The 26,236-nt window shown below is 45.0% G+C and overlaps 1 long non-coding RNA gene across 2 annotated transcripts in view; it reads left to right on the top strand.

Annotated features, from left to right (window-relative positions):
• Window positions 1-2,285: 2,285 nt before the first annotated feature.
• Window positions 2,286-26,236, top strand: part of LOC141047452 (uncharacterized) — a 272,005-nt gene continuing 248,054 nt past the window's right edge. For both annotated transcript variants that reach the window (XR_012219807.1, XR_012219808.1), the window contains exon 1: window positions 2,286-2,423. This is a non-coding gene — a long non-coding RNA (uncharacterized lncRNA). The remainder of the gene's footprint in view (window positions 2,424-26,236) is intronic.

The following is a 26,236-nucleotide window of genomic DNA, read 5'->3' as shown; positions in this document are numbered from 1 at the left end:
TGGTGGGTTCAGTGTGGCGTGCAGTCCCAGGACTCTGCATAGTGGATGTGGACGGGCATGCAGGATCTGGACCCAGCCTGGTGGTGGCGGTGGACAGCCATGCAGGATCTGGACCCGGCCTGGTGGTGGCAGTGGACAGCTGTGCAGGATCTGGACCCGGCCTGGTGGTGGCGGTGGACAGCCGTGCAGGAGCAGGATTCGGCATGGTGGTAGTGGTGGACTGGCATTCAGCAGGACCCGGCATAGTGGTGGTGGTATAGTGGTGTGCAGCAGGACTTGGCATTGTGGTGGCCGTACAGTGGTATGCAGAAGAACTGGAGCATGTTAGTGGTGGCACAGGTGGAAATGCCACGTGTGACTTCTGGAAGTACCGAGTCTGCTGCATAACCTGAACGTAAGCAGCATTGCAGGCCTGCATCACATTAAGCTGGAGTTCAGGCGTAAGGTGTTCCGACATGCCCCGCTCTATCTGTCAGGAACACCGCACTGCACTTGCTCACTGTGCCAGTGCGGGTGTCCTGAGTACAAAGACAGTACTCACAGATACCTGTGGAGCAGGGCAGCAGCGGTGACGATGCGTGCTTCAGAGTATCAGGACCTGAAGCACATGACTGCTGGGGGCGTGGCCTAAGCTCCACAGATCTAGGAGCTGCAGGGAAACTCCTAGAAAGGTAACTACAGGGCAATGTTACCAAGGGGCATAGACAGAGACAGAAACCAGACGAAGCCAGGGTCAAAGCACCAGATAGCAATACAGTACCACGGGGTTTAGACAGAAAGGAAAGTCAGGACGTAGCAATAGGTCAGAAAACCAGAACGGGCAATAGACGGTATAATAGGGACAAACTGTAACGGAGTAACGATAGCCAAGCCAGGAGGTCAGAACCGGAGAAGACAGTAGTACCAAAGCGAGAGACGGAGTACAGAGTGAGGGAACAGGCCGGGTCATACACGGGAATCAAACAAGCAACACAGAATACACGCACACCAGGGGTCAGACACACCAGAACAACAGTATAGCTGACAGAGAACCCTGGTAAAGAGTGAGTATAAATACCCCTCCCAGATCCAGAAAGAGGCCACGAACACTTAACCCTGTGAGTGCAGGGCAAGAACCCTGTTCAAACCATGACACTATCACAGTAAAAAAATGTTGTGCCAGTCTCTGAAGGTTGACTTCCACATGGTCATGGAGTCAGTTGACATCCTGGAAAAGTGTGTTTATATGGGCGAAACCACTTTCCAGTCTATCTCCAAGCGCCTTCAGGCAATTCTGGAAGACTGAGCTCAAGTGAACAAACTCGGGCATGAGTGTCCTGTCAAAGGCCTTCTGCCACTGGCGGGAAGATCCAAAAAACAGTGTCAGAGGACTGGGACAGGGGAACACCTGAAGGACCAGCAGCCTGTTCTCCAGCCTGTGAAGCCTGCCCACTTGCTTCATCACTTTTGGATGACTGCGACTGTTCCGTGGCTGTTCGATGAGGGACCACTCCAGAGGACGATCCAGGTTCGTGGGTGCTGCTCCAGGTTCTGTGTGGAAAAGAAATGAAAAACATTACTACAAAAAAATTACAATTATAAAATCGCCAACATATCCTGTGGAATAGAAAAAATGAGATTAGGGAATACATCACAATGGAATACAACACAAAAATACTTACGTTCGCTGAGCAAGGACAGGCCTCAGGAAAGACAGCATCCTGTGGTACTTGTATTTCCTGATCCTTGCAGCAGCACCACAGCGAACTTGGATCTCCTGTCTCATTATTATTGAAGCAATCCTTCATCGAACGCCAAAGGGTTCTGACTTTCTTCACTGTAAAGGGGAAAAAAAAGAAATTGTTAAACAATGAACTTTAGGCCGGAATCACACAACCGTGTGTGATGCGAGAAACTCGCACCAATGTTACGAGGAGGTCTACATCCCGTTGTGGAACCTAGGAATGAAAGAAAGACATTAATGTTGTAAAGATAAAACAGCAGGAACAAAAAACAGTCAAGAGTCCCAAAAACAGTCAAGAATAACTAAAAAACAGTCAAGAATACTTACACGCTGTCTTGCCACTGGAACCAGGGGCGTACTGTCAATAGTAGCAGACCACGCAGCTGCTATGGGGCCCTGAGAGGTGTTGGGGCCCTGGGTGAGGGGGCCCACGACGGCCACTGCGGTTTGGCAGCTGTGCTGTGCAGACACAGTACTAGCTCCTTTAATTAAATGTAAGCGACGGCCGCTGTATACCCCCCTGGTTGGGCCCCTTGAAGCTCTCCTTTCCTTGTTTCCTGGTCAGCAGTTGGCTGAAGTCTCTGGTTGGATTTGCATAAGAACGCCATGCCTGCATGCATTGCAGGAAGCAGGAAGCAGAAAACATTCATCATGAGCCTCTCTTACTCAGGGACAGGGACACACACAAGACGGAGACTCGGTGAGCCCGGCTGGGGGTGGATTTTTTTGTTAAATGTGCCCCCTCACTGTGCTGTGTGCGATATACAGCATCCTGTGTGCGATATACAGCGTCCTGTGTGCGATATACAGCGTCCTGTGTGCGATATACAGCGTCCTGTGTGCAATACACAGCGTCCGGTGTGTGATATACAGCATCCTGTGTGCGATATACAGCGTCCTGTGTGCGATATACAGCGTCCTGTGTGCGATATACAGCCTCCTGTGTGCGATATATAGCGTCCTGTGTGTGATATACAGCGTCCTGTGTGTGATATACAGCGTCCTGTGTGTGATATACAGCGTCCTGTGTGCGATATATAGCGTCCTGTGTGTGATATACAGCATCCTGTGTGCGATATATAGCGTCCTGTGTGTGATATACAGCATCCTGTGTGTGATATACAACGTCCTGTGTGTGATATGCAGCGTCCTGTGTGCGATATGCAGCGTCCTGTGTGCTATATACAGCATCCTGTGTGTGATATACAGCATCCTGTGTGTGATATAAAGCGTCCTGTGTGTGATATACAGCATCCTGTGTGTGATATAAAGCATCCTGTGTGTGATATACAGCATCCTGTGTGTGATATACAGCATCCTGTGTGTGATATACAGCGTCCTGTGTGCTATATACAGCGTCATGTGTGCGATATACAGCATCCTGTGTGTGATATACAGCGTCCTGTGTGTGATATACAGCATCCTGTGTGCTATATACAGCGTCATGTGTGCGATATACAGCATCCTGTGTGATATACAGCATCATGTGTGATATACAGCGTCCTGTGTGTGATATACAGCGTCCTGGGTGCGATATACAGCGTCCTGTGTGCAATACACAGCGTCCGTTGTGTGATATACAGCATCCTGTTTGCGATATACAGCGTCCTGTGTGCGATATACAGCGTCCTGTGTGCGATATATAGCATCCTGTGTGTGATATACAGCGTCCTGTGTGTGATATACAGCGTCCTGTGTGCGATATATAGCGTCCTGTGTGTGATATACAGCATCCTGTGTGTGATATACAGCGTCCTGTGTGTGATATACAGCGTCCTGTGTGCGATATACAGCGTCCTGTGTGCTATATACAGCATCCTGTGTGTGATATACAGCATCCTCTGTGTGATATAAAGCGTCCTGTGTGTGATATACAGCATCCTGTGTGTGATATAAAGCATCCTGTGTGTGATATACAGCATCCTGTGTGTGATATACAGCATCCTGTGTGTGATATACAGCGTCCTGTGTGCTATATACAGCGTCATGTGTGCGATATACAGCATCCTGTGTGTGATATACAGCATCCTGTGTGTGATATACAGCGTCCTGTGTGCTATATACAGCGTCATGTGTGCGATATACAGCATCCTGTGTGTGATATACAGCGTCCTGTGTGTGATATACAGCATCCTGTGTGCTATATACAGCGTCATGTGTGCGATATACAGCATCCTGTGTGATATACAGCATCATGTGTGATATACAGCGTCCTGTGTGTGATATACAGCGTCCTGTGTGCGATATACAGCGTCCTGTGTGCAATACACAGCGTCCGGTGTGTGATATACAGCATCCTGTGTGCGATATACAGCGTCCTCTGTGCGATATACAGCGTCCTGTGTGCGATATATAGCGTCCTGTGTGTGATATACAGCGTCCTGTGTGTGATATACAGCATCCTGTGTGCGATATATAGCGTCCTGTGTGTGATATACAGCATCCTGTGTGTGATATACAGCGTCCTGTGTGTGATATACAGCGTCCTGTGTGCGATATACAGCGTCCTGTGTGCTATATACAGCATCCTGTGTGTGATATACAGCATCCTGTGTGTGATATACAGCGTCCTGTGTGTGATATACAGCGTCCTGTGTGCGATATATAGCGTCCTGTGTGTGATATACAGCATCCTGTGTGTGATATACAGCGTCCTGTGTGTGATATACAGCGTCCTGTGTGCGATATACAGCGTCCTGTGTGCTATATACAGCATCCTGTGTGTGATATACAGCATCCTGTGTGTGATATAAAGCGTCCTGTGTGTGATATACAGCATCCTGTGTGTGATATAAAGCATCCTGTGTGTGATATACAGCATCCTGTGTGTGATATACAGCATCCTGTGTGTGATATACAGCGTCCTGTGTGCTATATACAGCGTCATGTGTGCGATATACAGCATCCTGTGTGTGATATACAGCGTCCTGTGTGTGATATACAGCATCCTGTGTGCTATATACAGTGTCATGTGTGCGATATACAGCATCCTGTGTGATATACAGCATCATATGTGATATACAGCGTCCTGTGTGTGATATACAGCGTCCTGTGTGCGATATACAGCGTCCTGTGTGCTATATACAGCATCCTGTGTGTGATATACAGCATCCTGTGTGTGATATACAGCATCCTGTGTGTGATATAAAGCATCCTGTGTGTGATATACAGAGTCCTGTGTGTGATATACAGCATCCTGTGTGCTATGTACAGCATCCTGTGTGTGATATACAGCATCCTGTGTGTGATACACAGCGTCCTGTGTGTGATACACAGCATCCTGTGTGTGAAATACAGCGTCCTGTGTGCAATATACAGCATCCTATGTGCAATATACAGCGTCCTGTGTGTGATATACAGCATCCTGTGTGTGATATACAGCATCCTGTGTGTGATATACAGCGTCCTGTATGTGATATACATCGTCCTGTGTGTGATATACAGCATCCTGTGTGTGATATACAGCGTCCTGTGTGTGATATACTGCATCCTGTGTGTGAAATACAGCATCCTGTGTGCTATATACAGCATCCTGTGTGTGATATACAGCATCCTGTGTGTGAAATACAGCATCCTGTGTGCGATATACAGCATCCTGTGTGTGATATACAGCGTCCTGTGTGTGATATACAGCGTCCTGTGTGCGATATACAGCGTCCTGTGTGTGATATACAGCATCCTGTGTGCGATATACAGCGTCCTGTGTGCTATATACAGCATCCTGTGTGTAATATACAGCATCCTGTGTGCGATATACAGCGTCCTGTGTGCCATATACAGCATCCTGTGTGTGATATACAGCGTCCTGTGTGCTATATACAGCATCCTGTGTGTGATATACAGCATCCTGTGTGTGATACACTGCGTCCTGTGTGTGATATACAGCGTCCTGTGTGTGATATACAGCGTCCTGTGTGCAATATACAGCGTCCTGTGTGTGATATACAGCGTCCTGTGTGTGATATACAGCATCCTGTGTGTGATATACAGCGTCCTGTATGTGATATACAGCGTCCTGTGTGTGATATACAGCATCCTGTGTGTGATATACAGCGTCCTGTGTGTGAAATACAGCATCCTGTGTGCTATATACAGCATCCTGTGTGTGAAATACAGCATCTTGTGTGATATACAGCATCCTGTGTGTGATATACAGCATCCTGTGTGTGATATACAGCGTCCTGTGTGTGATATACAGCATCCTCTGTGCGATATACAGCATCCTGTGTGCTATATACAGCATCCTGTGTGTAATATACAGCATCCTGTATGCGATATACAGCGTCCTGTGTGCGATATACAGCGTCCTGTGTGTGATATAAAGCGTCCTGTGTGTGATATACAGCATCCTGTGTGTGATATAAAGCATCCTGTGTGTGATATACAGCATCCTGTGTGTGATATACAGCATCCTGTGTGTGATATACAGCGTCCTGTGTGCTATATACAGCGTCATGTGTGCGATATACAGCATCCTGTGTGTGATATACAGCGTCCTGTTTGTGATATACAGCATCCTGTGTGCTATATACAGCGTCATGTGTGCGATATACAGCATCCTGTATGATATACAGCATCATGTGTGATATACAGCATCCTGTGTGTGATATACAGCTTCCTGTGTGCGATATACAGCATCCTGTGTGCAATACACAGCGTCCGGTGTGTGATATACAGCATCCTGTGTGCGATATACAGCGTCCTGTGTGCGATATACAGCGTCCTGTGTGCGATATATAGCGTCCTGTGTGTGATATACAGCGTCCTGTGTGTGATATACAGCGTCCTGTGTGCGATATATAGCGTCCTGTGTGTGATATACAGCATCCTGTGTGTGATATACAGCGTCCTGTGTGTGATATACAGCGTCCTGTGTGCGATATACCGCGTCCTGTGTGCTATATACAGCATCCTGTGTGTGATATACAGCATCCTGTGTGTGATATAAAGCGTCCTGTGTGTGATATACAGCATCCTGTGTGTGATATAAAGCATCCTGTGTGTGATATACAGCATCCTGTGTGTGATATACAGCATCCTGTGTGTGATATACAGCGTCCTGTGTGCTATATACAGCGTCATGTGTGCGATATACAGCATCCTGTGTGTAATATACAGCGTCCTGTGTGTGATATACAGCATCCTGTGTGCTATATACAGTGTCATGTGTGCGATATACAGCATCCTGTGTGATATACAGCATCATATGTGATATACAGCGTCCTGTGTGTGATATACAGCGTCCTGTGTGCGATATACAGCGTCCTGTGTGCTATATACAGCATCCTGTGTGTGATATACAGCATCCTGTGTGTGATATACAGCATCCTGTGTGTGATATAAAGCATCCTGTGTGTGATATACAGAGTCCTGTGTGTGATATACAGCATCCTGTGTGCTATGTACAGCATCCTGTGTGTGATATACAGCGTCCTGTGTGCTATATACAGCATCCTGTGTGTGATACACAGCGTCCTGTGTGTGATACACAGCATCCTGTGTGTGAAATACAGCGTCCTGTGTGCAATATACAGCATCCTATGTGCAATATACAGCGTCCTGTGTGTGATATACAGCATCCTGTGTGTGATATACAGCATCCTGTGTGTGATATACAGCGTCCTGTATGTGATATACATCGTCCTGTGTGTGATATACAGCATCCTGTGTGTGATATACAGCGTCCTGTGTGTGATATACAGCATCCTGTGTGTGAAATACAGCATCCTGTGTGCTATATACAGCATCCTGTGTGTGATATACAGCATCCTGTGTGTGAAATACAGCATCCTGTGTGCGATATACAGCATCCTGTGTGTGATATACAGCATCCTGTGTGTGATATACAGCGTCCTGTGTGCGATATACAGCGTCCTGTGTGTGATATACAGCGTCCTGTGTGCGATATACAGCGTCCTGTGTGCTATATACAGCATCCTGTGTGTAATATACAGCATCCTGTGTGCGATATACAGCGTCCTGTGTGCCATATACAGCATCCTGTGTGTGATATACAGCGTCCTGTGTGCTATATACAGCATCCTGTGTGTGATATACAGCATCCTGTGTGTGATACACTGCGTCCTGTGTGTGATATACAGCGTCCTGTGTGTGATATACAGCGTCCTGTGAGCAATATACAGCATCCTGTGTGTGATATACAGCGTCCTGTGTGTGATATACAGCATCCTGTGTGTGATATACAGCGTCCTGTATGTGATATACAGCGTCCTGTGTGTGATATACAGCATCCTGTGTGTGATATACAGCGTCCTGTGTGTGATATACAGCATCCTGTGTGTGAAATACAGCATCCTGTGTGCTATATACAGCATCCTGTGTGTGAAATACAGCATCCTGTGTGATATACAGCATCCTGTGTGTGATATACAGCATCCTGTGTGTGATATACAGCGTCCTGTGTGTGATATACAGCATCCTCTGTGCGATATACAGCATCCTGTGTGCTATATACAGCATCCTGTGTGTAATATACAGCATCCTGTAGGCGATATACAGCGTCCTGTGTGCGATATACAGTGTCCTGTGTGTGATATAAAGCATCCTGTGTGTGATATACAGCATCCTGTGTGTGATATAAAGCATCCTGTGTGTGATATACAGCATCCTGTGTGTGATATACAGCATCCTGTGTGTGATATACAGCATCCTGTGTGTGATATACAGCGTCCTGTGTGCTATATACAGCGTCATGTGTGCGATATACAGCATCCTGTGTGTGATATACAGCGTCCTGTGTGTGATATACAGCATCCTGTGTGCTATATACAGTGTCATGTGTGCGATATACAGCATCCTGTGTGATATACAGCATCATGTGTGATATACAGCGTCCTGTGTGTGATATACAGCATCCTGTGTGCGATATACAGCGTCCTGTGTGCTATATACAGCATCCTGTGTGTGATATACAGCATCCTGTGTGTGATATACAGCATCCTGTGTGTGATATAAAGCATCCTGTGTGTGATATACAGAGTCCTGTGTGTGATATACAGCATCCTGTGTGCTATGTACAGCATCCTGTGTGTGATATACAGCGTCCTGTGTGCTATATACAGCATCCTGTGTGTGATATACAGCATCCTGTGTGTGATACACAGCGTCCTGTGTGTGATACACAGCATCCTGTGTGTGATATACAGCGTCCTGTGTGCAATATACAGCATCCTGTGTGCAATATACAGCGTCCTGTGTGTGATATACAGCGTCCTGTGTGCTATATACAGCATCCTGTGTGTGATATACAGCATCCTGTGTGTGATACACTGCGTCCTGTGTGTGAAATACAGCGTCCTGTGTGTGATATACAGCGTCCTGTGTGCAATATACAGCGTCCTGTTTGTGATACACAGCATCCTGTGTGTGATATACAGCATCCTGTGTGTGATATACAGCGTCCTGTGTGTGATATACAGCATCCTGTGTGTGATATACAGCATCCTGTGTGTGAAATACAGCATCCTTTGTGCTATATACAGCATCCTGTGTGTGATATACAGCATCCTGTATGTGAAATACAGCATCCTGTGTGCTATATACAGCATCCTGTGTGTGATATACAGCATCCTGTGTGTGATATACAGCATCCTGTGTGTGATATACAGCGTCCTGTGTGTGATATACAGCATCCTGTGTGTGATATACAGCGTCCTGTGTGTGATATACAGCATCCTCTGTGCGATATACAGCATCCTGTGTGCTATATACAGCATCCTGTGTGTAATATACAGCATCCTGTGTGCGATATACAGCATCCTGTGTGTGATATACAGCATCCTGTGTGTGATATACAGCGTCCTGTGTGCTATATACAGCATCCTGTGTGTGATATACAGTGTCCTGTGTGTGATATACAGCATCCTGTGTGTGACATACAGTGTCCTGTGTGTGATATACAGCATCCTGTGTGTGATATACAGTGTCCTGTGTGTGATGTACAGCATCCTGTGTGTGATATACAGCATCCTGTGTGTGATATACAGCGTCCTGTGTGTGATATACAGCGTCCTGTGTGCTATATACAGCATCCTGTGTTTGATATACAGTGTCCTGTGTGTGATATACAGCATCCTGTGTGTGATGTACAGCATCCTGTGTGTGATATACAGCATCCAGTGTGTGTGATATACAGCATCCTGCGTGTGATATACAGCGTCCTGTGTGTGATATACAGCGTCCTGTGTGCGATATACAGCGTCCTGTGTGCGATATACAGCGTCCTGTGTGTGATATACAGCATCCTGTGTGTGATATACAGCATCCTGTGTGCGATATACAGGGTCCTGTGTGCGATATACAGCGTCCTGTGTGCGATATATAGCGTCCTGTGTGTGATATACAGCATCCTGTGTGTGATATACAGCGTCCTGTGTGTGATATACAGCGTCCTGTGTGTGATATACAGCGTACTGTGTGCGATATACAGCGTCCTGTGTGCGATATACAGCGTCCTGTGTGTGATATACAGCGTCCTGTGTGTTATATACAGTGTCCTGTGTGCAATATACAGCGTCCTGTGTGCGATATACAGCATCCTGTGTGTGATATACTGCGTCCTGTATGTGATATACAGCGTCCTGTGTGTGATATACAGCATCCTGTGTGTGATATACAGCATCCTGTGTGTGATATACAGCATCCTGTGTGTGATATACAGCGTCCTGTGTGTGATATACAGCATCCTGTGTGTGATATACAGCGTCCTGTGTGTGATATACAGCATCCTGTGTGCGATATACAGCGTCCTGTGTGCGATATACAGCGTCCTGTGTGTGATATACAGCATCCTGTGTGCGATATACAGCGTCCTGTGTGCGATATACAGCGTCCTGTGTGCGATATACAGCGTCCTGTGTGTGATATACAGCATCCTGTGTGTGATATACAGAGTCCTGTGTGTGATATACAGCGTCCTGTGTACGATATTCAGCGGCGTCCTGTGTGCGATATACAGCGTCCTGTGTGTGATATACAGCATCCTGTGTGCGATGTACAGCGTCCTGTGTGCGATATACAGCGTCTTGTGTGTTATATACAGTGTCCTGTGTGCAATATACAGCGTCCTGTGTGCGATATTCAGCGTCTGCTGGCAGCCTGGCACTTTACTTTTACAATAGATTGTTTTGTGTGCATAGATTATTATTGCTCTCAGCAGCACATACTGGTTACAAAGAAGGATGTGTTACTGAGTGGGATTATTTTTAAGCCAGATTGAAAATCATTTTAGTGCTCTATATATGAGTTCCTGGACAGTATTTGGGCCCTTGTGCAGTATATATGGGCTCCTGGACAGCATTTGGGCCCCTGTGCACTATATATGAGTTCCTGGACAGTATTTGGGCCCCTGTGCAGTATATATGAGTTCCTGGACAATATTTGGACCCCTGTGCGGTGCATATGGGAATCAGGACAGTACTTGGGCCCCTGTGCAGTATATATGGGCTCCTGGACAGTATTTGGGCCCCTATGCAGTATATATGGGCTCCTGGACAGTATTTGGGCCCCTGTGCAGTATATATGGGCTCCTGGACAGTATTTGGGCCCCTATGCAGTATATATGGGCTCCTGGACAGTATTTGGGCCCCTGTGCAGTATATATGAGTTCCTCGCCAGTATTTGGGCCCCTGTGCAGTATATATGGGCTCCTGGACAGTACTTGGGCCCCTGTGCAGTATATATGAGCTCCTTCCATTTTGACTTTTACAAGGAATATATCAAATTGGATGCAAGTGTTTTACTTTTTCTTTTACTCGAATGAGAAAAAAAATCAAAGACTGGCTATAAAATTAATTGTTTGACCTATAACATGCATGCCTGGAGTTCAGAGCACCTGTTGATTTTTTTTTCTTTTTTTTTTTTTTGGGGGGGGCCCATTCAGACTTTTGCTATGTGGCTCCATGATTTCTATGTACGCCCCTGACTGGAACTTGGGCCTGAGTCTGCTGCTCCTGCTTGTCTGCACATGCAGTGTTCTGTAAAGAAAAAACATGATTATGCCACATGTGTAAATAGTGACAGTGAATGCTTACCAATCAGTAGCAAATGTACTCGCTTCAGTCTCCTGTCCACTGTGTGAGGTCTGCTCTGCACTGCAGGACATGGCTAGAAAGAGAGACAGAAATGATTACAGACTGCAGTGAGAAAAACAGACAGGCAGACATAAGGATTGTATACTCACATTTTGTAAATTTCTGAGTCTTCACAGAATCCGATTGCTTGCAATCTCTTCCAGAGGCTTGAGAGTACTGGACTTCCAGTGCCCACACCCTCTTTTTATACATCTTTCTTTGGGGGGTGGCTTAAACCAGTTCCTGGACATGTTTACTCATAAATACGCATGCGTACGCAAACGCAATCATACTCATGTCCTTGCGTATCTATGCGTTCCCATAGAATGCAATGCATTGTTTTGACGCACTACTTCCTCAAGTGTCCTCATGCGTATTGCCAAGGAAATTTGATGCCTCAAAAAATGCAACATGTTGCGTTAGCTGCGCCCCGCCGCACACGTAAGCATCCGCAAGCGAACGCATGCAAACGCATGTCCCTGTGGATCGCCTGCTAGGGCCGTGGGGTACTTGGTACCAGGTCGGTATCTCAGAGGGAAGTGTCACAGCTGCGGTGACCCGGTGTCCGTGGCCCTCGGCGTCCATGTAAAAGGGGTTGAGTGATAGGGATAAAGTCATTGAGATGATTTGTGACGCCACCTATGGTTTCTGGTCAGTTCGACCAGCGCTGAAGGGTTGCTTCTCTGGGCTGATGATGTGGGGCAGCATTGATGTTGTAGCCCCCCACAGGTAGGGCTGTAGTCCCAGGGCAGAGTAGATGAGGTTGGCAAATGAGGAGATAGTGAGGAGAAGTAGATGGTGCAGGGTTAGGCACAGAGATGTAGCAGTGCTGAGTGGGTTGGCGCAGGAAGAAGGCAAGGAGACAGATGAATGTAGTTCCAGTTCTTTTACTCACGTTCTTGCCACAGACAGGTGCCCGCTTCAATGCTGCGGTCTCCAGATCAGGGGCTCAGCCAACTCCCAGGCAGATGGAATTAACCTCTCCAGCTCTCCCTTTCGTGTGCCTGTTCTGAATGTCTCCACACTAGCGCTTATACTGAAGTACTTGTAACTGTGTGCTAAACCCAAGTTCCTCCTTCTTAATGTTACTTAGAACTCTACGGCAGACAGCTGTAGCCTGCTTCGGGGACTCCTTGCTATCAAGTCCCGGCTCACTCACGTTGCTGTTGTGCCCCCAAATCTTAGGTGGGAATAAAGTGGTGACAACTTCTATTCCTCTGGTGTCTGCTGCAGGACCATCAGTATCCATACAACCTTGGGGACCGGACCCCGGCCATGCTCTTAGAACTTGAGGAAGGGCTCCACTCTGACCCTCGTCCTTAGTTCTCTTCTTCTCCTTACGTTCTGCACTAATCTTTCTTCCTTCTGGAGAATCAGGCTTTCTATTTCTCTTTCCCGTTCCAGCAGCATCAGGTCACTGAAGTCTGCTGCAGCACCTCCTTCACTCCATCCCTCTCAGGGGAGCTTCTCTCACAGACTGACCTAGTCCTAATATTCTCCCGCTCACTTGTGCAGCCTAAGCTCCACCCACCTCCCAGCACTCTTCATGTTCCAAGCAGGGAGCCACCAAAGGTGCTTTGCTACACTCCCATGTTGTGTGGGATGCAGGAGTTGGAGGCTGGTCAGGTGTTACCATCTCACCTGGAGAGTGGGATACTACACCTCAGGAGGAGGTGCAGTACCTCTGTGGCGACTGAACCCTCAGGGGTGCCACACCTGCATCCACATGTGAAAGATATGTAAACTGTACGCATGCGGATGAAACGCTGTGTTCAAAGACGCAAATGTGAAACCAGCCTTAGTTTTGCTTTACTTGCATCATGCAGGAAGTGCCCTGTTAGTTTTGCTACACTTGTTAAATATACTTATTTGCATCAACTTTGGTCTCAGTGTCATATTATCCCATGCAATCAGATTCCATAATACCCATATAATTGTTACACCGTGAGTTTACTCTGAGCGTAAAGCTTACTGTATTTTCTCGGATAAGACCCTATTTGCGCTGATCTCTCCTACAGTTTCTGGGTTTTCACAACTTGGCACTGGAACGTTTGCCCATTCCTCAAGGCAAAACTACTCCAGTTCTTTCAGGTTAGATGGTTTCCTCTGGTGAACACGGCAATATTCAAGTCTGACCACAGATTCTCAATTGAATTACAGTCTGGGCTTTGACTAGGCCATTCCAAAACACTTAAACATTTCCCCTTAAACAACTCAAGTGTTGCTCTAGCAGTGTGCTTTGGGTCATTGTCTTGTTAGAAGGTAAACCTCCAGGCCAGTCTCAAATCACTGTTGGGATGGTGTTCTTGGGGTGATGAGCTGTGTTAGTTTCATGCAAGACATAGCGTTTATCTTGGTGATCAAAAAGTTCCATTTTGATCTCATCTGATCACAGCATCTTCCTCCATATATTTGGAAAGTCTTCCACATGTCTTTTGGCAAACTCAAAACAAGCCTTACATTTTGTGGATGTAAGTAAAGGCTTTTTTCCGCCCACTCATCCAGAAAGGCCACCTCTATGGAATATGACTTATTCATAGATTGTAAGCTTGCGAGTAGTAATGGGCAAACCACTGGATGTTCAGGTCAGGTGGGTTCCTCTGAACAGTTTAAAAAAGTTCAGTTTGGGTACCAGAACAGTACCCAAGCTCAAACACAGACCCCCATTCAAATGAATAAGGGTCTCAAACATCCATTTGCCACGCTGTCATCTACATGACAAAGCAAACACTGCCTCTGATTGGCAATATGAGCATTACCACCGGTCAGATAGCTGCGGTTACCATGCTGTCAGATGACAGCGTGAGCCCTTAGCTGTGATGGGAGGTAAAAATTTTACCTACGTTCACAGGCATCAGCTGATGGGACTACTATGCCCATCAGCCTACAACAGCTCTTGTTGATAACAGTGACAGCAGGTACCACTGATGGCAGTATTAATTAGCTGTCTTTTCCACTATAAATAGATACATTTAAAAAAAATGGCATGGGTTCCCCTGTAATTTTGAAAACCAGCCAGGCAAAACTGACGCTGGGGAACTCACAATATTTTTTTAGCTTATTTATAGCGCAGGCTGATGAATGCTCCCATCAGCCGGTGTCTGTTCTCGCTGATATCAATGACAGCAGACAGCAGGCATAAGCTGATGAAAGTACTACTCCTGTACTCCTGTCAGATCACACTTCTATGACTGGAGGTAAACTTTCTGCCAGAAACTACGGGCCCATTTGGTCTTGTAAACTGTGGTGTCTGTTCACATGGGATGTATTTTGATAGCGCTGGGCAGCCCGCCTGATGTAATAGAAGGGCCTAACTAATAGGCTGTTAACTTGCATGGTGTGCATTGCCATAGTGTGACCAGCGCTGCATACAAGTCTTCATTGTGCAATAATATACCAAGCAACCGCCCTCTCCATGAATTTTTAGTATGGCTCTAGATTAATGGGCTTTCTGGTGATCATTGGCAGGAGAGCTCCGCTCAAGCATCTTTCATCTAGCGTAGTCATGCTTCAACCTTTTAACGATTTGTAAAATTTCAAAGTGCTTGAGCATGCTCATGTGAGATCTGCATAGAGCGATATAAGTCTATGTGCACACGTTGCTGATTTTAAGCAATTTTGCTGCGAAAACGCATACAAAAAGCAACCCATAGAATTCAATGGCATTCCGCACATGCTGTGCTAATGCTGCGCATTTTTCCGCGGCGGAATCGCATCGCGGAAAAATACACAGCATGCTCATTCTTTGTGCGGGATTGTGGGGATTCCGCACACATAGGAATGCATTGATCCGCTTACTTTCCACATGTGGCTGTGCCCACCATGTGCAAAGTAAGCGGAAAATGTGAGGATGGTACCCAGGGTCTGGAGGAGAGGAGACTCTCCTCCAGGCCCTGGGTACATGTCCCTGTTAAAAAAAGAATTAAAATAAAAAAATTGTGATTTTCTCACCTTCCGGCGGACCCCACAGCCTTCTCGGGCCTCAGCGATGCTTCCGGCAACTCCCGTTCCCAGCAATGCCTTTCGACAATGACCTGTGATGATGTAGCGATCTCGCGTGAATGGGACGACTTGCCGGTAGCATCGCGAGGATCAGGAAGGCTGCGGGGGCTGCCGGAAGGTGAGAATATCACGATTTTTTTTTTTTATTATTATTTTTAACATTATATCATTTACTACTGATGCAGCATAGGCAGCATCAATAGTAAAATGTTGGTCACACTTGTCAAACAGTGTCAATCAGTTTTTCAAGCGATGCTACGGATCGCTTGGAAAACGCTAGCATTCTGCAAGCTAATTACGCTTGCAAAACGCTAGTTCTTCGTGGGAATTCCACATGTGTATTTTCCGCAGCAGGGAGTTGCGGAAATGCTGCAGAAAATTCCGCGGCAATTCCGCACGTGTGCACATAGCCTAAAGGTCCAAGGAACTGATGCATGAAGCATTTTTCTACAATTTTCCAATACTAAAAGTCATAAGTTATTGTGAAAAATACAGTAGTTCAAAAAGTTGCGACCTTTGACATTTTTACACCAGTTTTGCCAACCATTTGAAAAATTCTATTACATTTTATTTATTTTTATTACTTTGGATCCTCTACATAGAATCTAAATATAAAAAGACCAAAACTACACTGTAGATAGCATGTGCCTGATTTGGATACTGTGACCAGTAAACCATGACAGTTCCATCACTGCTGTCAGGATGCAGAGCAAAAAAAAAATGCAAGCAGAACAGAAGGTTTTACTGCTGTTCCTCCTCAATGGAAAATAGTCTAGACAGCAAAACATTGTGACTGAAAGCCAACAATCACAGTGAGTAGTGTGAAATGATTTTGCCTTATACTTACAGAATACTGTGTTCCTAATGTCACCATTTCACATAACAATCTCTGCAAGGCTGCATATCCTGTGAAAACGAATGTGAGCAGGGTATTATGTAGTGCTGTAATGTTATTTGCAAAGGATTTTAAATGTGTGTGAGAAATGAATGTCATTTTCATCACATTAACACATTTCTAGAATTTCAAGGAAGTAATTAACTTTAGGGCATATTTTTATAGGCTGGATATAGTAATACTGTTGCAGAAAAATCCTAAATAACAATATAAATTATAATATTTCATTTTTATATTTTATCTGTCATCGTTTCTTTTAGGTAAATAAATTGCCCTATATTGAGAATTAGTCAGCAGCTTGCAGCAGATCAAAAATAAGTATAATTGACACATGATATTGCTTACAGCATATAATGGAATAAAACACATTTTTCTTCATCTATTATCATTTATGAATTATATTTAAGCTTAAATTGAAAAAAATAAGAATTTTCAATGATGATTTTTTTTGAGCTCCAATGCTGCTCTTTGACCTTGAAAGTGAACTTATAATAAAGACATCTGTACACATGACTTGCTAAAATTAATTGCAAGCTTAATTATGAACACCCTCTTTAGTTCTAGCTTCAGGCAGGAGCGGTTCATTGGGCACCTACCCCTTTCTAACAATCAGTTATTGAACACACTAATAACAATCAGACTTAATTATATAATGAGCTATTTGAGGGAAGACAATGTTCATTAAAAATGCAAGAGGGGGATGCATCTTTTGTTTTCTATAATTCATAGACAGACACCTCAAGGCAGAGTTTAGCTGCTGAGCTTAGGGCACTGTCGGTTTATTTTTATTTCTACTTATGTAGATGAAAAAATAAAAAAGTTTCAACTGTTAACTATTCCATATATACAGCAAGGTACTTGTGTGCTCTTAACTGTGGACCCTATGGTAAAATAAAATCTAAACAAAAGTATTTTTGTTTTTACTTTCATTAGATCTTTTCGGTAGCATGTTGCTCACATCTCTAGTATTCAACAGAAAAATATAGTTTTAGAAGACCAGAGGAAATAACTAGAGAAGTAATGATGACTGGGCAACTGGTATTGGGGAGACTGCGACTGCCATCAGCTTTCGGAAACCGTCTGTATCCATAAGGCGGAAAGGCTGCATTTCCGTGGCCAACAGATTGGAGTGGCCATGCAGTAATTACAGAGATCACAGGCCATGAGTATTACAGAAACAAACGCTGTGATGTTAGTAGCGAATAGCTCTCAGCTGGCCGTTATCGTCCAGACAATGACACGATTGGGCGATGAATAGTGTTGAGCAATAACTTCCGATATCGGGAAATATCGGATCGGATTGGATCGGACCGATACCCCAAAAATATCGGATATCTCCGATTCCGATACCTGAAACCAATGCAAGTCAATGGGACACAAATATCGGAATGAAAAAAAAACCCTTACTTTCCTTGTAGGTTAATTCTACATGAAGGAAAACAACTAAGAATAATGTAGAATGTATTGGGGGAGGTGGAGGAGACATTAAAGGCATAGAGGTTTAGCCCAATCAAATGGAATAGCAGGAATTAATTTTTTTTTTAAGACGTTCAGAGTTACAAAGATATTGACTATGTTAAACGGGTTGTCCGGGCTTTTCACATAATCTCAGTGCATATCTGGGCTGCAGAATGCTGACAATAAGTAATTTACCTTCTGTGGCTAGTCTGCACGGTTTCCAAGATATCATCTCTTGCTTCTAAGATAAACATCCGAGGGGGTGTGCTCTGGCATTGAAATGAGAACTGGTTGTTTCCTCCTCCCTCACTAGTTTCACTCTCCATAGATCACTGTTCAGCGTGTGTCTGGGGGAGGAGCAGCTGGGTTGTCTGCTCGCAGCCAATCACAGCCATGTCATTAGTTAACATGCCTAATATGCATAACAGGATGTGCCCATACTTCTTAGGATTCCTTATTGGCTGAATAAAATGGCTCATTGCATTATGGGAACTTCCGATTCTGGTATTCGATATTCTAAAAGTATTGGAACACCGATACAGCGAATATCGGCAGATACCCGATATTGCAGTATCGGAATGCTCAACACTAGTGACGAATCATCCGAGGAGGCCACAGGCTGTTCACAATAATTAGTTTTCAGAAAAGTATTAGTGAGCATATGGCTTATTCACATCCAGATTACAACACATGGAATATGCGTATACCCCGCTGTATGATCAATGCTAACTCCACGATAACCCTACACTCCTCGCTGTCAACAAGAATCCTGTTTTTAACCCAATAAATAAATGCAGGTGGATTAGACACCATTCTTCTTTTGAGGTTCAAACCATCAGTGTGTTCCATCCCTTCTCGCTTAGAGTAGCCGTCAAATAACGGCCCCCAGGCTTACCTTCCCACTTCCTTGACTACTTTTATGCTTTGTGGCCAAACTTCATGTTCTCAGAATTGACAACCCTTATCCAGGGAGACTTCAACAGCTTCACCTACCCAACTGCATCCCAGTGTAAAGACATACAAACACTGTGTGTCTTTCTAGCAGTCGCTGCACGTGAGACGCAGGACAGTCAGGGAGCGCACGGACACTGCAGTGCACGAGATGCGTGGAGCAGGACCTGGTAAATCAAGTGACAGTTGGGGAGGCGCCTGAAGGGGGACAGAGTCAAGCTCTGTGAATAGACGAGAGCCGACAGGTGGACAAGAGCCGAGCATGTACTCAGGCAAGCCGAGGGCAGAAGCCGGAATACGAGCAGTAGCCAGGGACGAGACAGAAGGATGGTGGGGGACAAGCCGAAGTCGGTAGCCAGATGGGAGCAGGGGTCCAAAGGGCAAGACAGAGAGTGGTCAGGGACAGAGCCGGGAGTTAGAACCTAGGAATACAAAGCAGTACCGAATCAAGAGACAGAAGGAGAAACAGAGTCTTAGCCGGGTCATACACAAACATACACTTGCACAAAGAAGCACAACGGTATGAAAATGATAACCAGGGTAAGCAACTCAAGACGGGAAAGCAGAAGTATCACTGACACAGAACCAGGCCAGAAGCAGACCTAAATAGCCCTCCCTGAACCAAAGAGAGGTTAAACAAAGTTAACCCCCACCTGACCAGGACGGGAGGAAAAAACCCTGTCCTTTGTCATGACACCCAGCTTCTATCTCTAGCCAATTCTCATGGCCTTTCACAACTGTCAAACTCTGAGATACCCAAAGATGGTAACACCCCTGATGTGGACTTTGCCTGGTTCAGTTCAATCTCCTACCTAGATGACTCATCTCTTACCCTCTGTCCCCCATGAAGTTAGGAGTATAACCACAACTTAGACATTTTTAGGTGCTCCCTAAAAGCATCTGTTTAGGGCAGCCTATCACATTCCCTAAACATATATATATTTATATATATATATATATATATATATATATATATATATAGCTTATTCTCTACTTCTCTGAACATAATTCAACATCAAACTCAACCAAACCCAAAAGACTCATGCAGCCTTTATCTACCCCCCATTTCCTCAAGATGGTTGTACCATCATTGTAATTAAGCACCTGTAATTGATGTCACCCCCACTTAATGCAGATTGTATGCTCTGAAGAGCAGGGTCATCATTACTTTTGCTTTAATTGTTTGATTATCTTAAACTTGGTAACTTTTGACTGTTTTATATGAACCGCTGACTCGTAAAGCTATGCAGAATGTGTTTGTGATGTATAAATAAAGGTTATTATTAGTAGATTGAAGATGGTGAAATTCAAGCTGTTAACTTTGCCATGTGTAGGAGTAAAGAATCTTTTAAGTGAGCACAACTGCACAAAGGAGAGTTTGCTGCTGTGCCGACACAGGGTGGTGTAGGATGAACACGACAAGCTGCTGGACTGTGAGAGAGGAGCAGGCAGGGATGTTAAGGTGGATTGAGAAAGATGGGGTGTGCTTGGTATGTAAGATCAGTCAAAAACAGCAGGCATGTCCAATTCCATATCAGCTGACACCCTCTCTATCACCCCAACTGTAGGGGGTAAACAAGTGGTGGTTCTTCAGTCAGAGATCTGTGTAACAACACCTGCCACGGTGAGGGAGGAGGAAGAATCAGAAGATACAGTTGATGGGGTGGACTGTGGTTGGTGAGACCCGCTAGTCTGCATTTTAGCACAATGACATTCCCAGATTAGCGCATGTCATGCATGAAGTACTGAAGTTATTTCTTTTTTTACTGTACTAGGCTGTTTTTAACAAAAGTTGACAGATAACATGATTTTTTAGATTTTTGCCGGTCTGAAGCAAAGACTCAAGGTAGCCAACTGCAGAATCGCAAACGCTGCTGTCCACTGCCAGAGTTGGGCCTCAGGATGCATTGGTTCTTGTGGTTGCATAACGCTGTGTCTGTGCAACCTCCTCGTCTTCCTCCTCCTCCTCTGCTGAGCTACTCCGCTGCATGCCTCTGGGATTACATCAAGTGTGATTAACTACCTCATCGTCATCCTCAGTGCTGTCAAGGCAGGAAGAGGAGGAGGGTGACTCTCAAGGTGAGGAGTGAGAGAACAGTCTCCCACTCCTCACCTTGAGAGTCACCCTCCTCCTCTTCCTGCCTTGACAGCACAGTACAGTCTGCGGGCACCTCGAATATCTAAGTCTCATCACAAATGGATCACCTTCACCTAATGAGGTTATAGTCTGTTGATGAGGATTTGGTTTATGCTTGCACAAAACTTTGTCCGGCCATGGATCAAAGTGAGAAAAAAATTGGCCATCGGTGCAGATGAATTCCTCCTATTGACTCTATGAATCTTTAGAATACACTTCCTATGAGATCTGCAGAATCAGCCACCTAAACCAAAGGAAAAAACAATGTGTGTATATACCCTAATGAAAATAAATAAGTAAAAAAGTAAGTGCATTAAATAACATAGGCTACTTGGTAAACACTATTTTGATCAAAAAAGTATAAAGCTGTCCCACCACGGCAAGGTGTACCCATTTGAGACAGTAACTACACTAACGGTTAAAACTTACCTAGTGTGAATAATTGCAGAGTCTCTGGGTCCCAAACGGACACCCAACTTCAGAGGGACTATAAGTAAACTACACAGCTCAATAGAAAGGAGGCCACACCCTATTTGTACTGAATACAAAAATGCTGAAGAAAAACAAAAAAAACTGAACTGAAGTAGACTTGAATGACATGCATGATGTAAAAGTATGTTCACACTGGCCATAAAAGCACTTCCTATGCCCATGGCATACAATGTGTGAAGAGATCTGCAGAATCAGCCACCTGTGGTTTCCAACAGTCAATTGGGCACGTGGAGAGTTGTGATGGGGGGGTTAATTGGGATGCCACCACTGAGGACTGTACTTTGTGTGATGTTAAGATGGAGGAAGAGGTGCAGAGGCCACTTGGTGCTGCGCTTACCATCTACTGGTGCACATGTTCTTTCTAGCCCTCATCTACAAAGCGTATCGCTGTTTGGCTGCCAAAGAAAAGGAGCGGAGTTGCCCGTCCAGTAACAGAAGTTGTAAAAATGCTGTGCAAATTCTGACTGCAGCAAAACAAACAGCTATTCAGTATTTTCAATTCTTTTATGCATCCACCAATTCTCATCCCTCTCCTCCCATCTCAGCTGAATACTTTGCCTCACCACCTGTGAACTTGACACAATAAAGTCCCACCTCATTCCAAACTTTACCACAATTTTCATCACAAGCATAACCCATCTCTTCAACCTGTCACTAACAACTGGTGTCTTCCATCCGGATTGAAACATACCTCGATCACATCCAAAAAGCCCACCCATGACCCATCCTCTGTGTCTACCTATTGCTTCATATCATTTCTCCCCTATGCCTCCAAACTACTGGAACAATACATCCATTTTGAACTGTCCTCCCACCTCTCCTCTTGCTCCCTCTTTGACCGCTTACAATCTGACTTCGAATCGCACCATTCCACTGAAACTGCCCTGACTAAAGTCAACAACGACACACTAACCACCAAATGAAAGCGACAAGAGTTTGTACTCCTCCTTCTCGTGGATCAGTAATCTGTCTTTGACACAGTGGACCATTCCCTCTTAATACAGACTTTCTGATCTGTCTGACGTTACAGACTTGGCCCTTTGTTTGATCTCCTCATACCTAACAGACAGGACATTCAGTGTCTCCCACTCACATACCACCTCCTCATCTCTCCCCCTATGTGTCGGTGTAATCCAAGGTTCAGTTGTGGGACCGAGAACTATGCTTGCTAGTTGTCAGGTTCCCAGGTCCGCCTGTCTGCTTGTCTACCCTGTACCTGTCTGCTCTTACCTGTCTGTGCTCATCTGTTCATACCTTTCTGCAATCTTCTGTCTATCAGCCAGTCCAGCCTGCACCTACCAGTGCTTTTCTGTTCCTCAGCTGGTTTAAACTGCAACCGTGGTTCCAGAGTCCCTACAGTGCCTGCATTTTTCACTTCTCTTTTGGGCCGTAGCAGCTTACCCACTGTATGGGGTCACCTGCCACATTTTGTAGGTCAGCCATGGAGTAGCACCTGGTGCCACCTTTTTGTACTTATTTGGGTCGCAGTTTTCATCTGATGCCACTTGTCCAAGTAGGGATTTGGTAGGCCACCTAGTTATGCCCCTTCCAGGCTTTCAGAGGGATACAGAACAGTGATTCCACCATCTTGCCCATTAAAGTCGACATCTGCTGGGTTGGCTGTAGTGAAAGAGGTGTCAGTCCCTGCTATACTAATTCTACTTTATTGCAATTACTGCCACTTATTTGGTGTCTGTCACTAATTTTTGTAAATGTGTAGACTCCTGGTTGGGTCTCCTTCATGGGTGTTGCCTATAGCAGGAGGCTTCCGAGACCATCAGGCCTTCACTTTCTTGAACTCAACTACCTGCAGCGTCGGACTGGCCCACCGGAAAACCGGTGGATTCTCCGGTGGGCCCTGGCATCTGGTGGGCCCTGGCACCTGCAGGCATACAGGGCCAGCAGTTGCCTAGGGCCCCCGCTGCTCCAGGGGCCCCCAGCCAGTGGTGTGTCACACACCATGCAGCTGCTATGGGGGCCCCTGCCAGCAGAGCAGCAGCGGGTGTCAGGAGGCAGGAGCCCCTGTCGCCACTGCTAAAGAGAAATTAATATTCACTGCGAAGCAGTGAATATTGAATATCATTTCAGGTCTCCACACCCCCAGAGGCCCCGCCCCAAGCCCAGTAAGCTGCTCTGCAGACTACAGCTGTAAATCAGGGCCGGCGCCGCCCTCAGTCCTCTCTGCTCCTGGCTCACAGCCAGTGCGCGATGACGTCACTACATCGCGCACCCGCTGTGTGTCTGGCAGAGGGGGCAGCTCCTGACACTGAAGCCGGCTGCCAGAATCAGCGTGAGAGCGAGGAGGAGAGGTGAGTATTGTGTTTTTTTTTTTTTTATATCTCTCTCGCTCTCTCTATCTGTCTCTCTATCTATCTATCTATCTATCTATCTCTATATATCTCTCTCTCTATCTCTCTTATATCTATCTATCTTTCTATCTCTATCTATTATCTATATCTATCTATATCTATCTCTATCTATATCTATCTATTTCTATATCTATCTCTATCTATCGCTCTATCTTTATATCTATCTTTCTATCTCTACATCTATCTCTATATCTATCTATCTATCTCTATATCTTTCTATATATATCTCTATATCTATCTATTATGTCTATCTATCTCTATATCTATCTGTCTTACTCTATCTATCTCTATATCTATTATCTCTATATTTTTTATCTATCTGGCTACCATCTATATCTATCTATCTTTATCTATATATATACAGTGGGGAAAAAAAGTATTTAGTCAGTCAGCAATAGTGCAAGTTCCACCACTTAAAAAGATGAGAGGCGTCTGTAATTTACATCATAGGTAGACCTCAACTATGGGAGACAAACTGAGAAAAAAAAATCCAGAAAATCACATTGTCTGTTTTTTTTTTCATTTTATTTGCATATTATGGTGGAAAATAAGTATTTGGTCAGAAACAAAATTTCATCTCAATACTTTGTGATATATCCTTTGTTGGCAATGACAGAGGTCAAACGTTTTCTGTAAGTCTTCACAAGGTTGCCACACACTGTTGTTGGTATGTTGGCCCATTCCTCCATGCAGATCTCCTCTAGAGCAGTGATGTTTTTGGCTTTTCGCTTGGCAACACGGACTTTCAACTCCCTCCAAAGGTTTTCTATAGGGTTGAGATCTGGAGACTGGCTAGGCCACTCCAGGACCTTGAAATGCTTCTTACGAAGCCACTCCTTCGTTGCCCTGGTGGTGTGCTTTGGATCATTGTCATGTTGAAAGACCCAGCCACGTTTCATCTTCAATGCCCTTGCTGATGGAAGGAGGTTTGCATTCAAAATCTCACGATACATGGCCCCATTCATTCTTTCATGTACCCGGATCAGTCGTCCTGGCCCCTTTGCAGAGAAACAGCCCCAAAGCATGATGTTTCCACCACCATGCTTTACAGTAGGTATGGTGTTTGATGGATGCAACTCAGTATTCTTTTTCCTCCAAACACGACAAGTTGTGTTTCTACCAAACAGTTCCAGTTTGGTTTCATCAGACCATAGGACATTCTCCCAAAACTCCTCTGGATCATCCAAATGCTCTCTAGCAAACATCAGACGGGCCCGGACATGTACAGGCTTAAGCAGTGGGACACGTCTGGCACTGCAGGATCTGAGTCCATGGTGGCGTAGTGTGTTACTTATGGTAGGCCTTGTTACATTGGTCCCAGCTCTCTGCAGTTCATTCACTAGGTCCCCCCGCGTGGTTCTGGGATTTTTGCTCACCGTTCTTGTGATCATTCTGACCCCACGGGGTGGGATTTTGCGTGGAGCACCAGATCGAGGGAGATTATCAGTGGTCTTGTATGTCTTCCATTTTCTAATTATTGCTCCCACAGTTGATTTCTTCACTCCAAGCTGGTTGGCTATTGCAGATTCAGTCTTCCCAGCCTGGTGCAGGGCTACAATTTTGTTTCTGGTGTCCTTTGACAGCTCTTTGGTCTTCACCATAGTGGAGTTTGGAGTCAGACTGTTTGAGGGTGTGCACAGGTGTCTTTTTATACTGATAACAAGTTTAAAGAGGTGCCATTACTACAGGTAATGAGTGGAGGAAAGAGGAGACTCTTAAAGAAGAAGTTACAGGTCTGTGAGAGCCAGAAATCTTGATTGCTTGTTTCTGACCAAATACTTATTTTCCACCATAATATGCAAATAAAATGAAAAAAAAACAGACAATGTGATTTTCTGGATTTTTTTTTCTCAGTTTGTCTCCCATAGTTGAGGTCTACCTATGATGTAAATTACAGACGCCTCTCATCTTTTTAAGTGGTGGAACTTGCACTATTGCTGACTGACTAAATACTTTTTTTTCCCACTGTATCTCCATCTAATATCTATATCTATCTATCTCTATACCTATCTATCTATTTATCTATCCGTTATCTATCTCTATATCTTTTCTCTGTATCTATCTATCTCTATATCTCTCGCTATCTATCGCTCTATCTCTATATCTATCTCTATATCT

Source organism: Dendrobates tinctorius, unplaced genomic scaffold (genome assembly GCF_039654945.1).
Source record: "Dendrobates tinctorius isolate UK_male_01 unplaced genomic scaffold, ASM3965494v1 ptg000127l, whole genome shotgun sequence".
In the NCBI taxonomy this organism is placed as follows: domain Eukaryota; kingdom Metazoa; phylum Chordata; class Amphibia; order Anura; family Dendrobatidae; genus Dendrobates; species Dendrobates tinctorius.
Note: the sequence above shows the minus strand (reverse complement) of the source record. Positions and strands in the feature narration are given on the sequence as shown.